Below are 13,579 nucleotides of genomic sequence, written 5' to 3'. Positions count from 1 at the left end.
AAAGTTAATATTGTAACTACATTTTTCAGGGACATGTGGGAGCTGGGGACATTTGAACAGTGCTAGAGAAAAGCATTTGGCAACATCCACTCTTGTCAAAAGCCAATGTAAGACAGCATAATCTTTATAAAATAAAAATTCTGTGAAACATAATCGATAGAGGCTATTCAACCCATTGTGTCCATGCTAGCTCTTTGATAAAGCTGTCCCACTTTCTGTTTACATCTGATGCACTTTATTTTCATAATATTAAGGATTCATTCAACTGTCATCCAAAGAGAGTGGAAACCAGTACCCTGGTAATGGAGGTGGATTGGGAGCAGAGGATTAGGAGACCCTATTAAGTGGATGGGGAAGGAAAATATCACCTGGTGAGTCAGGTGCCAGACTACTGTGCTTTCCAACTTGTTGGACTCTGGATTATTGGATTTCATCTGCAATTAATCCAATTAATTCTCTGTTTAGGATTTATAATCTCAATGCAACAAAGAAAATAGTTGGCCCTCCCTCAGTTGGAGAATGTGTAGTTGGGGGTTTAAAGTTGCAAAAGACAAGCCAAGTGCAAGCGCCACCCCAGTTTTCCCCCTCCTGCTTGTTATCTGTCTTCCCGTTTGGTTCCATCCATCACCTACAAGTCTCTATCCCACTTCACTATGGACTGCTGTGCACTGCAAGCTTTTCATAAAATCATGGAGCAGGGACCAAACATTAAATTATTCAGATGGTTGTGAAACTGAGAACAAGTGGTACAATTGAACCATTAGTTGTCATGGTGAAGGACAGTCACATGACAAGAAATTTACAAACTGGCTAATCCTAAATCAGGACCAATAAGAATGCTTGAACTTCCATATCTGATCTCATTTCCCTCTTCCTGGGACTGATTCAAATCATATTCTAATTAATTGCACAAATCTCTAGTTATTTAATTAATTGCATTGAACAGATGCCAAGTCACTTAATTCCAGAGAGATCCTTTTTAGCTGGATTTGACTCTCGACTGTTTTCTTCGCAATTATCAGTGCTGAGGAATATTGTCACAGTGATTTTGAGGGAACCAAATTAGTGCAGAATTTGTTGCGCTTGTATTTGTAACTCAATTCACAACTGAGTGCCAATTTGCAGATGAGCAAAGTTTATTGCAAGCCAGGTGCCTCTCAATGTGTGATGGCAAGTTTCCAGCTTTGTATCAGATTCAGTAATCAGCAAAAAAAATCCTCTGGCCTAGGGATTGAAGTAACTGATCAATGATTAATTGCATATCTTGGCAATAAATAGATCTCGAAAGTTATGTTGATGGGAAATACATGCTTATTCAGCACTTGCAAATATTTGCGTACAGTTTCATGAGTATGTTATGCTCTGACTGTTAAGGTTATTCTTTTTGGAGTGCACCTTGGAGACAGCATAAATTGATGCTACTGTAGAAAGCATTTGTTGCTATGGATGGGATGAACTTCTAGACAAAGGTTTCCTCATCAATTGTCCCACTGTAAAGCATAATAAATTATATTTACCACAATTCTGATCACATTCCCTATCCTTCAGTTTGGATGCTATGTATCCAGTCTGATCATGTAGTGAGTGCATTTGTGATGATTAATTTTGAAACTCTGGTCCTACATCTTCCAAATTATAATGTTTTTAAGAACACAAGAAGCAGGAAAATGAATAGATCACTCAGCCCCCTTAAGCCTGCCCCACCATTCAATATGAATATGGCCGATCTACACTGGCCTCCACTCCTCCTCAGTGCCAGGTCCCTTTAAAGCCTCAATTCCTCGATCTTTCAAAGCTTTATCTATCTTCAACTTAACTGTATTTAATGATCCAGCCTCCACCAACTTTGTGGGGAGGAGACAGAGATTCTGAGAGAAGAAAAGTCTATGAACCTCAGTTTTAAAGACAGGCTCCTTATCTTGAAGCAGTGTCCCCTTATTCGAGACCTTCCCACTGGGAAAAACATCTCAATATCTACCCTGTCAAGTTCCTTCAGGATTTTACATGTTTCAATAAGATCATCCCTTCTTCTAAACTCCCAGGAATACAAGACCAATCTGCCTAGACTTCCTTGATAGCACAACCCATTCATCTCAAGAATCAACACTTTTTCGACTACTTCCAAAGCTACTATATTGTTTTAAGCCAAGGGGACATTAAATAAACTCTTTCTGTTTGCTTTGATATTATGCTTTAACCATCAGGCTCCTGAACCAACGTGGATAACATCACTCACTTTAATACCGAGCTGATTCTACAACCTACGAACTTACTTTCAATGACAACAACTCACATTCTCAATTTTTTTAATTTAATTATTTGTTTTATTATTAGCATTAGTATAGTTTGTATTTGCAGTTTGTCTTTTGCACATCGGTTGCTTATTGTACATAGTTTTTCACTGATTCTAAAGCATTTCTTTGTTCTATTATGAATGCCTGCAAGTAAATGAATCTCAGGTTAGTATAAGGTGACTTATATGTACTTTGATAAATTTACTTAGAACTTTGATATTACACACAACTTTTCTCTCAGAATCAATGAGCATTTTAGTTTTTTCCCCCACTGGATTCTAAAATACTCCCAGTCCTCTTGTCTATCACCAGCCCTTGCCGCTGTATTTCCCCTACCATTCAACTTACTATCTGATGACAACAGGTTTGACACTGTGGTGTTCCACCTCAAACTCCATCAGCAAACCTTTATATTGTGCCACCATCTCCTTGAGGATAATTAACCCTAAGCTGCAGTATATTATTCAACCTTACATCTTTCTCATGACCAAATCTAAAATAGACTGTTTCTGGTTAGGTTCTGTAACATACCTTTCTAAGAAGCAATCTTGATGCACTTCACATGTTCTTCTTGCATGTTGTATTCATCCAATCAATATGTAGATTCAAAACTCCCTTGGCAATTGTAATTCCCGCCAAGCTCCTCATAAACCCGCAATAGAGTCTCCATCCTATGTTTTTAGTTCCTAATCTGACTACTGAAAAAGGACACCCCCACTCTAAGTTCATCTCCAGCCCAGAAGAGATGTCCCTATCCCCAGCACCAAATAGGCAATACAGCCTCCCGCACCCTCCGCCTCACCTCTTCCTGCTCTTGTGTTCTGAAGTGCATACCAGGTTTACTAGTGGAGTTCACAACGATCCCATCCAGTCAGGAAGGAACTTATGTCTAAGAAATAAATTCACTCTTAAAGCAAATTGGAGTGGGTGCTAGAAATCATAAATGAAAACATTAAGTGCTGGGAATGATTCAGGCAGCACCCTGATTAGGGGAAATAGCTTACTAGCTTTTCATCACAATCCATTCACCATGTTTTAACAGGGGCAGTGACTCTTGATGTGAACCAGAATATTTAAACATTAACAGCAACTATTATCATTAATTTCAATTCTAATCACAGACACTAAACCTTACAGTAAATATTAACTCCAGCAATCAACAGTGTCTTTTCCAATGGACACTGTTACCATGGACAATGTCTGTTATCATAGTCAGCGCTTGTTACACAAGATGGTCCTATACCATGTACAATGACTATAACCATGGAGAGTTTCTGTTAGGAAGGACAATGCCTGTCACCACGGCCAGTGTCTGTAAGAAAACACAGTGCCTGTTACTATGGACAGTGCCCGTTACCACAGATAGTTATGCTGTTCAGTGGTAGTTATGCTGAAAATTGTAGAAATAAAATACTAATTAGAAAATATCAAACATTGTGTTGTCCTGCAAATTTCTGAAAATCAATGGAGAGTTCCTGATTACTGAGGCAGAAGTGGTTTAGTTCAACACCTGTTAAACTGAGTTGTATCAATTACAAGTAGACCTTCCTAAACAAATAAGGATCAGATTAATGTCTTCTCTCATCTGATTCATAATTCTTAACCAGTGTGCCAGAAGACAACAAATAGCAGTTCTTTCTTTTATTGTCGAATGTAAATATGCATGTTTTCTTCAAATTGCTTCTCAGATCTCCATTGCAATGAAGTTATCTTCTGATCAGTTGTTTAAGAAAACACAGCTCAATTGGGTAAGAAATGGAAGAATTCAAACTACTTTAATGAAAACTACTCTTCATTAATCAATACAAGATGAACTTTGAAAAGGGAAGCGGTCAAAATGTTGCCAATGTTTTCCAAAAAAAGACTCCATTTATCTTGCAAAATTGCTTTAAAATTTGCACATTTCTTTTACTGCAGTATGTGAATCAGTTGGAATGAGACATTGTATTTATTCAGGAATTCGTAAAAGTTAAACCCATCTGTTTACCAGAATCATAAACACCAGCTGAGATGTTTATTGTTTAACTGCAGCTAAAATTCTACATGTGATTCATGAGGACATTATTCTCTTTCGACAATGTCAAAAGCTTTGGCATATTAGTGCCTGAACACTAAAGATATCCACGACCAGCTGTTACACAGGCTGCTGGAGACCTCCATTTGGTCAACAACCTTGGCCAAAGCCTCTAAGGAAGTCTTGTCCACTTGATGATTGCCTCAGGGAGACTAGATCAATGTTAACTCATGGTGTTTATTGGTGAGATTTATGTGTGGACAATAGGGAAGCTCACTTTATTCCTTCCAGAGATAAAGATTTTGAAAGACAGCCACAGATAACAATGTCCTGACCTTTGGCAGACTACTGTCATTCACTAATCTCCAGAGAATTAATTTGCCAAGAACATTAAAAATAACATCCTTCATGTCAGAGACAAAAGCATTTAGATTCAAAGGAAGGGACTGGAGAGATATTAGAACTATCTTGGTCTTCCATACACTAATTGTGGTGGAGCAGACAAATTCATGTGCAACTTTAGCTGCAGATGGTGACTTGGCACCTGAACTGCCTACAAAATGAATGCTCTCTGGTTAATAGACAAGGAGTAGCATCAGATATGGGAAGGAAAAATAACCACAGATACTCAGAACTCAGAGGGTCGTAAGAGTGCAGAACGAACTGTCAGTACAAGTGGTGCGTGCAAGCTCAATTTCAATGTTCAAGAGAATTTGGATAGGAACATGAATGATAGAAGTATGGAGGATTATGGTCCCAGTACAGCTTAATGAGAGCAGGTACATTCAATGGCATGGCACAGACTAGATGGATTGATGAGCCTGTTTCTGTGCTGTACTTTCCAATGACTCTAACCGTTGAGTGTCTCAGGATGTCCCAAATACTTCCTCAATCAATAGACAACTTCCAAGGGTGAGCCACTAAGCGATTACTGTGGTTTAAGCAGGGTTTGAATGGTTCAGATTTTCTTATTATTTGGTTCGGTTTGAATTTTTGTTTGGAAGAATTTAGTGATTATCAATATATTGCTAAGATTCTCAAATTTCAGACTGTATTTGTAGTCATTAACCAAAATCAGTACTACCAATTCAGATTTACTGTCATGTCACCTGGGTGTAATGCAATTCCTTGCTCATGTGAAATTTACAGAGTAAACAGTATATATGGAAGTATACTGTATACCTAGATGTAAAAGATGTAAATAGGGTTGAAAGAGGACAGAGAAAATTTACAAAGATGATGCCAGGTCTAGAGGACCAGCATTATAAGGAAAAATTGAATAGGTTAGGACTTTATTCCTTGGAACATAAAGGTTTCGATAGAGGTATACAAAAATTAGGAGGGGTATATTTAGAGTGACTTTTTTCACTGAGATTGGGTGGGATTACAACCAGAGGTCATGGATTAAGAGTGAAAGGTGTAAAGTTTAAGGGGAACACAAGGGGAAATTTCTTCACTCAGAGGGTTGTGAGAGTGTGGGATGAGCTGCCAGCACAAGTGGCGCATGCGAGCTTGAGTTCAACGTTTAAGAGAAGTTTGGATATGTATGGAGAGTCATGGTCCCAGTGCAGGTCGATGGGAGTAGGCAGTTTAAATGATGCATGGTCTAGATGGGCCAAAGGGCCTGTTTCTGTGCTGTTTTAATGACTATGGTAATAATAGTAATACATACAACAATAAATGCAGTGATGAGGGCAAAACAGCAGAATGATGCAAAGATTGTCATGCAGTCTGAAGTAGTGCAAAGAAACAATGCTACAGTGACAGTAACCTAGAGGTAGAATTAAGAGTTCGAGAATGTGGCAGCACCATGAAAGGGTGAGATGGGTGGTTCAGGTGTCAAACAGCCGTGAGGAAAAAGCCCGTTTCTGAGTCTGGTCATCTGGGTTTTCAACCTCCTGTATCTTCTCCCAGAAGGTAGAAGAAAGGAAAGGAATGGTCAGGGTGGCAGTCATCCTTTAAAACAATGTTGCACTTCCTAACATAACACACCCTCAGGAGTGTTTGGAAGGAAGTGAGAGCCTGTGATGGACTGAGCAGAGTTTACCACTCTCTACAGGTCAGCAGAGCCATTGCCATTCCAAACTGAGATGCAACCCTTCCGGGTTCTTTCTATAGCTGAGGGAATCCTCATGGGCTTGCCAAATCTTCTCAGATGCCAGCTTTCAGAGGAAACCGTCAACATGACCCACCTAATATGTGTAAAGATGTAAAGAAAAAAAATCACGCCTTTTAAAGATTTTGAAGAGGATCTCTCTATTGTTCTGGCCAATAGCATTACTAAACCTGATTATCTTGTCACTAATCTTTTAATAGCAAGCAGTCAGAAACAGCAAAATAATAAAGTAAATTTGTTATCAACGTACATAATATTACCACATGCTACCCTGAAATTTGTATTCCTGCAAGCATTTATAGGGAATAAGAAATACAACAGAATTTCATAAAAACTATACGTAAACTGGCAAAGACTGACGAACAACAAACATGGAAAAGATGACAAATTGGGCAAATAAAACAAAAAACAATAAATTTCACAACATTTGTCAGTGATAATCACCTTGATTCTAATAAAAGTATTACTGAGAACCTGAGTTGTAATCCTTGAAAGTGAATCTGTAGGTCATACAATCAGTTCAGAGTAGAGGTGAATTAAATTATCCACACCGGTTCAGGACTCTGATGACCGTATGGTAATAACTGTTGCTGAACATGGTATAGGACCCAGGGCCCCTGAACTTCCTGCCTGATGATAGTAGTGCAAAGAGGGCATAGCCTGGATAGAAGGTGTCCTTGATGGTAGATGCTGCTTTCTTGTGGCAGTGCTCCTTTGAAATGTACTCAGTGGTAGAGTTGGCTTTGCCATGATGGATCTGCAGCCTTTTCTGTATCTGTCTGTTTGCTGGCTGTTACATGTTACATTGCAACCATGACTAACCTTCAGAAAGTACCAAAGGTTCTCATGAAGGCTCTTCAATTTTTCTTTCCAAATATGCTGGCTGACCTACTGTGTAGTTCATCCATTTCTTTTGATTTCAGAATCTCACCTCTGCAGTAAGAAGTACTTCACTATCAGTGAAGCACTTTGAATACTCTGAAGCACCACAGACACAAAAGCCATCATTCCTGGGGATTCATACTTATGGCCACTACTTTGCACATCACAGAAACCAGCCTCCCTTCCCCTGGACTCTGTCTACACTTTCACTACCTTGGTAAAGCAGCAGGCATAATCAAATTCCAAAACCACTCTTGGTATCCTCTCTTCTCCCCTCTCAAAAGCGTGAAAGCATGCACCACCAGGCTCAAGGACAGCTTCTGTCCGGCTGTTATAAGGTTATTGAATGACTCCCTAGTACGATAAGACAAATACTTGATTTCACAATCTATCTTGCTGTGATTTGAAGATTCAAAGTATATTTAGTATCAAAGCATGTATGCAGCTTACATACCCTCCTGTGATGGCAACTGTGGGCTGCAGAAAATTGTTCCAGTTTTCCTCTTAAATATATTGCTTTTGAATTACATTTGCTGCAACCTGCAACATATAAATTTCCACTTAACACCAGACTATGAAATTACATCAATAATCTTCAGATCTCACGATTGATGATTGAAGGTGGAGCAAGAGTCATGAGCTCCATTGGAGCTGTTAAGCATGGTGCATTTACGGGTCAACTAACACGGCCACAAACGTGGCAGGAGAGGTGGAATTCAAACAGGTTGAAGCATAGAGAGGGGAGGTCTCCTCTACCCAACATCTTGTTGGCGAATGTGCAGTTGCTGGAAAATAAAATTGACAATCTCAGGGCAAGGATGCTTTATCAGAGGCAGATGAGGCAGATCTCCAATTGTTTGTTATGCTGAGATTTGGTTAACAGTGAACATGCCAGATGCAACAAGCCGCCACAAGGTTTTACGAATTTTCAGAATAGATCAAACTGCAAACTCTGTTAAGGAAAAAAGATGGTGGCATGTGCTTTCTAGACAGCTCTCTGGTGTTCAGACATGGGAATAACGTCAAGTTCCCCTGACTTAGAACACTTAATGATCAAACGAAGACCATTCTATTTGCCTTGGGAGTTCCCATCCATGATCCTGACCACAGTTTACATACCACCAGCAGCCAGCTATAAGAAAGCACTCACAAAACTGCATGACTTGGTCTGCAGGCCAGAGATAGCCATCCCGACCCATGTCAAATTATAGTTGGTGTCTTCAACCAGGCCTGTCTGAAGAAAACCCTGCCCAGTTCTCACCGGCATGTAGCCTGTCGCACCAGAGGGCTCAACACAATAGACCACTGCTACACTACGAAAAGGAATGCCTATTGCTCCTTTCCTCGGCCACATTTTGGCCAAGCTGAACATTTAGCTGTACTTCTGCTACCTACATACAGACAGAATCTAAAAAGCAAGGCTCCAGAGATCAAGACCACCAAGAGGTGGTCATGGGAGGCCGAGGAACGGTTACAGGATTGCCTTGAGTCAGTGGACTGGGCCGTGTTCAAGCACTCATCTGTGGATCTGAAGAATACACCAGAGTTGTATCAGACTTCACTCAAACAGCTGTGGATAAGTGTGTCCCCACAAAATCATTCGGGGTTTGCCCCAATCAGAAGCCCTGAATGAACAATGAATTCAGAATTTGCTGAGGGCAAGGTCAGAGGCATTCAAGTCTGGAGATCAAGAATGCTATAAGAGGTGTAGGTATGATCTCCGGAAATCCATCTCATGGGTGAAGTGGAGATTCCGGACTAGACTAGAATCAACAAGGGGTGCTCGACAGCTGTGGAGTGGTTTGAATATCATAAACTCCTACAAAGTTAAATCTTGTAACATAGGGGCCAGCAGAGCTTCTCATCCAGATGAGCGCAATGCCTTCTATGCTTGTTTTGACCACCAGAACATCACACCCCTGCATCTTCCAAAGATCCTTTGTTTCAGTATCTGAAGATGATGTGCAGGCTGCCTTCAAGAGAATGAATCCATGGAAAGCATCTGATCCGGAGCGAGTATTTGGCTGAGTACTGAAGAAACTCTGCTGACCAACTGGCTGGTGTGTTCACGGATATCTTCAAACGCTTTCTCTGGCAATGTCCGGTACCCACCTGCTTCAAGCAGTCTTCAATTATACCAGTGCCCGAGAAGAGCGTGGTAATCCGCATTAATGACCATTACCCAATTGCACTACATCCACAGATGAAGTCATTTGAGAGGCTGGTGCTGAAATTCCCCCTCCTGTCTGAGTGGCAGCTTGGATCCGCTCCAATTTGCCTACCGAAGCAACAGGTCCACAGCAGATGCCATCTTATTGGTTCTTCACACAACCTTGGAACATCTGGACAGCAAAGATGCATACTTCAGGATGCTGTTTATTGATTATAGCTCAGCATCTAATACCATCACCCCCTCAAAACTAATCAGTAAACTCCAAGACCTGGGCCTCAATACCTCCTTGTGCAATTGGATCCTGGATTTCCTCACTTGCAGACCCCAGTCAGTTCGGATTGGCAAAAACGTCTCCTCCATAATCTTCATCAGCATGGGTGCACAACAGGGATGTGTTTAGACCCCTGCTCTACTCGCTTTACTTCAATAATTGTGTGGCTAAGTACAGCTCCTACACCAGATGCAAGTTCACTGATGACACCACTGAAGTGGGTCACATCAAAAGTGGTGATGAACCTGCATACAGGAGGGAGATTGAAAAGTTGGTTGGGTGGTGTAATAATAACAACCTCTCACTCGATGTCAGCAAGACCAAAGGCCTGCTTTAGTAGAAGGAAACAAGAGGCCTATGAGCCAATACTCAGGATCAGAGGTGGAGAGGGTCAATAACTTTAAATTCTTGGGTGGCACTATCTCAGCAGACCCATCACAAAAATGTAATTGCAAAGAAAGCACAATAGCACCTCTACTTCCTTAGGAGTCTGTGGAGAGTTTGCATGTCTTCAAAAATCTTGACAAACTTCTATAGATGTGTAGTGGAAAGTGTGCTGACTGGCTGCATTATGGCCTGGTATGGGAACACCAATGCCTTAGAACGTAAAATCCTACAAAAGGTAGTGGATTTGGCCCAGTACATCACGGGTAAAGCCCTCCCAACCACTGAGCACATCTCCATTGAAATGTTTCGTAGAAAAGTAGCATCCATTATCAAAGATCCTCACCAACCAGGCCGTCCACTTTGCTTGCTGTTGTCATCAGGTAGAAGGTACAAGTGCTTCAGGACTCGAACCACCAGGTTCAAGAACAGTTAATACCCCTCAACCATCAGGCTCTTGAACAAAAGAGGATATCTCTTCTATTTCTGGTGTTCCCACAACTGATGGTCTCACTTTAAGGACTCTAACTTGATATTTTATGCTCTCATTATTTATTGCTATTTATTTATATTTGCATTTGAACGGTTTGTTGTTCAATGATCCTGTATACAGTTACTGTTCTATAAATTTGCTAAGTATGCCTGCAGAAAAAAAATCTCAGGGCTGTATGTTGTGGTATGTTGTGGCATGTATGTACTCTGATTTTAAAAAAGTGGCTTTGAACTTTGTACAACCCCAAGATTCATCTTCCCACAGACAGCCACAAAACAAAGAAACATCGTGCAGCCTGTTCAAAGAGAACATCACACAGCCAACGCGCAAAAAAAAAAACAAATCACGCAAACAGCAAAACATGAGCAAAAAATGCATGGAATATAAAGTATCAAACAGAGTTCTTGAAACAGTCTAGGACTGTTCAGTTTCGTTCCGTTCAATTGAGTGCTGTGTCGTTCGTTGACTGCAGCCCCCAGAGGCAGTCCATCCCAATCAAAATCGCACAAAATAGCAATAAAAAGAAAGAACGAGTAACCAGAAACACATACAAGAACTGCAGAGTCCAATCTACAAACTGCATCAATTAAACCTTGCCCGAGACCCAAGACTCCAGCAGCAGTAAGGGAGTGGGAGTGAGAGTGAGAGTGAGAGTGAGAGTGAGGGTGAGGGAGTGGGAGTGGGAGTGAGGGTGAGGGTGAGGGTTAGAGTGAGGGTGAGAGTGAGGGTGAGAGTGAGGGTGAGAGAGAGTGAGGGAAATTAGTCAGACGCAGGCAGGCGTCGCTGAACACCAGCTCACCTTCCATTCTCGCTCTAGTTGATTTCAATTTTGCTCAATAAATTAATCGGCGATAAGTAGAGTCGTTCATGTCCCAGCTTTTTGGCCTCCAGAACGCTCATTCCAAATCTCACCTATCTCCCTCAGAGTCAGCAAAGCACCAGATCGCTCAATCGGCCCGAAAACACATATTCGAAATGTAATCTCAGGGTCCAATCACACACAGCTTAATAGTAGAATCCTATTTGAAAAAAGTAATAAAAGAAGTAGCTTTGTGAACTTATTGAAGGTCGTTGCCATTGGTCATGATATTCACCGGTGCCATCTTCTTCCCATCCCTCACACCTTAATGCCTACCTGCACTGGTTTTTCCCAGTAACTGTAAAACTTTATTCCGAGCTCTGTTATTGTTTTACCTTCCACAACCTCAATGAATTGATCTATGTGAACAGTAACCATTCACCTTAGTACATGTGGCAATAATAAGCCAATTTATCAACTTATCTGACATAGTTAGTTCAATGAAATTTCACCTTCAGTAAACAATTAGGTAAAATATGTAAGGTAAAATTTTATAACTAATGTCTTTAATATAACATTGACAGATAGCATTCTACTTATCTTTAAAAGAGATTTATAAGACAGCACTTCAGCTATTTACATGATAAGCCTTTAAACTACCGTGCAGATTGTGAAATTGTTACATTACTTGAGAAGCTGGAACACCACATGACTCTGCTATTTAATGGAATCAGAATATAACTGGATGACACAAACATATGCACAGATGCAAAGGTAAACACCGTTCCTTGCATAAAGGTAGGCTAGGCTACAGTAGCTATAAAATGGAAACAGCTGAGAGTCATGTTGAGAATAAAGTGAACATGCGCAAGGCGAGTTTGAAATGCTGACATTTAGATTGCAAACTGTGAGAGAAAAACTACTAGCTTCCTAGTAACGCACGCTATCATAAATAGAAGCTGTACCCGCAGTGAGATCCCTCATCCATGGAAACATTCCAGGGAATATTTTGCATAACCTTTCAAGGACACTCCTATCCTTGTTAAATTTGCTCTTATCTATTCACTGTTTGTGCTAATTTATCTGCCTTCTGGTTAAAGGCATTTATTTTGAATACACTACTTATGAAGATCTTGCAGTCATTTAAGTTTTGCTTCCCCCCCCCCCACACACACGTAAATGAAAAATTAAAGGAGATTGATTTAAGGAGAGAGGGGAAAGATTTAAAAGGGGCTCAAGGAGTGACTTCTTCACACAGCAAGTAGCGTGTATATGGAATAAGCTTGAAGCAGGTAAAATGATAACATTTGAGTAAATTCCTGGGTAGTAAGGGTTTGGTGGGATGTGGGTCAAACACAGGCAGATGAGATTAGCTTCAGTGAGCACCATGGTCAGCTGGACCAAAGGAATTGTTTGGGCTCCACATTACTCTATCATTGTATGTTAGTTCTCTCTCTGTATTAATCTCTCTCCACCCTCCTCTATCTCCATCTATCTCTCCCTTTCTTCATCCTACAAAACATATCATAATTTTTAGGCATATTAGTTCACTTCTTTTAAGGTACCCTTTTATGATTGATTACAAGTCTGCTTTTCTGACACCACCATTGCAAGCCCTTCCCCCCCCACCTCTCAAGAACTGCTACAACCCTTCATAATAGCCACAATTTTGCACAGTACTCCTAGTATAGTAAACCCATAGTTCATCCCTCATCCATCCAAAAGAAAAGTTTAGCATATTTACTCTTGGAGAAGCAAATTTAAGTTAATTTAATTGTGCATTGTTATTTAGGATATACGGTAAATCATATAGCAGTTAAAGTACCTGGTTTCATTGTTCCAGCCAAGTTCTAATTCTCCATTCTTCTAAACTCTCATTTTCTTGCAATGCGCAGTACATCAGTCAGATGTCCTTGCAGTGGTAATGTGAGCTGATGCTTGAACAGCTGCCTGTTGATTAGAGGATAACATGAGATTGCGTTAAGTCTCCTTCATCTTCACTCTTCAGACTAAAGCAAATATCTATTCCCCACAGATTTTCATAGCTAGACAGAGGACTCCAAATCTTACATAAACATAGACTCAAATTAAACCTTGTGTAAACTTCTGTCATGCACAGTTGGATTGCAATTACAGTTATGGATTGATTTCTG

General features: G+C 40.5%; 1 long non-coding RNA gene across 1 annotated transcript in view; it reads right to left on the bottom strand.

Annotated features, from left to right (window-relative positions):
* Nucleotides 1-13,378, bottom strand: part of LOC134346190 (uncharacterized) — a 116,461-nt gene extending 103,083 nt beyond the window's left edge. The window contains exons 1-2 of the long non-coding RNA XR_010017851.1: nt 13,252-13,378; nt 11,427-11,646 (exon numbers count right to left, since the gene is read on the bottom strand). This is a non-coding gene — a long non-coding RNA (uncharacterized LOC134346190). The remainder of the gene's footprint in view (nt 1-11,426; nt 11,647-13,251) is intronic.
* Between the last annotated feature and the right edge of the window lie 201 nt (nt 13,379-13,579).

The sequence above is a fragment of the Mobula hypostoma genome, chromosome 5 (assembly GCF_963921235.1).
Source record: "Mobula hypostoma chromosome 5, sMobHyp1.1, whole genome shotgun sequence".
In the NCBI taxonomy this organism is placed as follows: domain Eukaryota; kingdom Metazoa; phylum Chordata; class Chondrichthyes; order Myliobatiformes; family Myliobatidae; genus Mobula; species Mobula hypostoma.
Note: the sequence above shows the minus strand (reverse complement) of the source record. Positions and strands in the feature narration are given on the sequence as shown.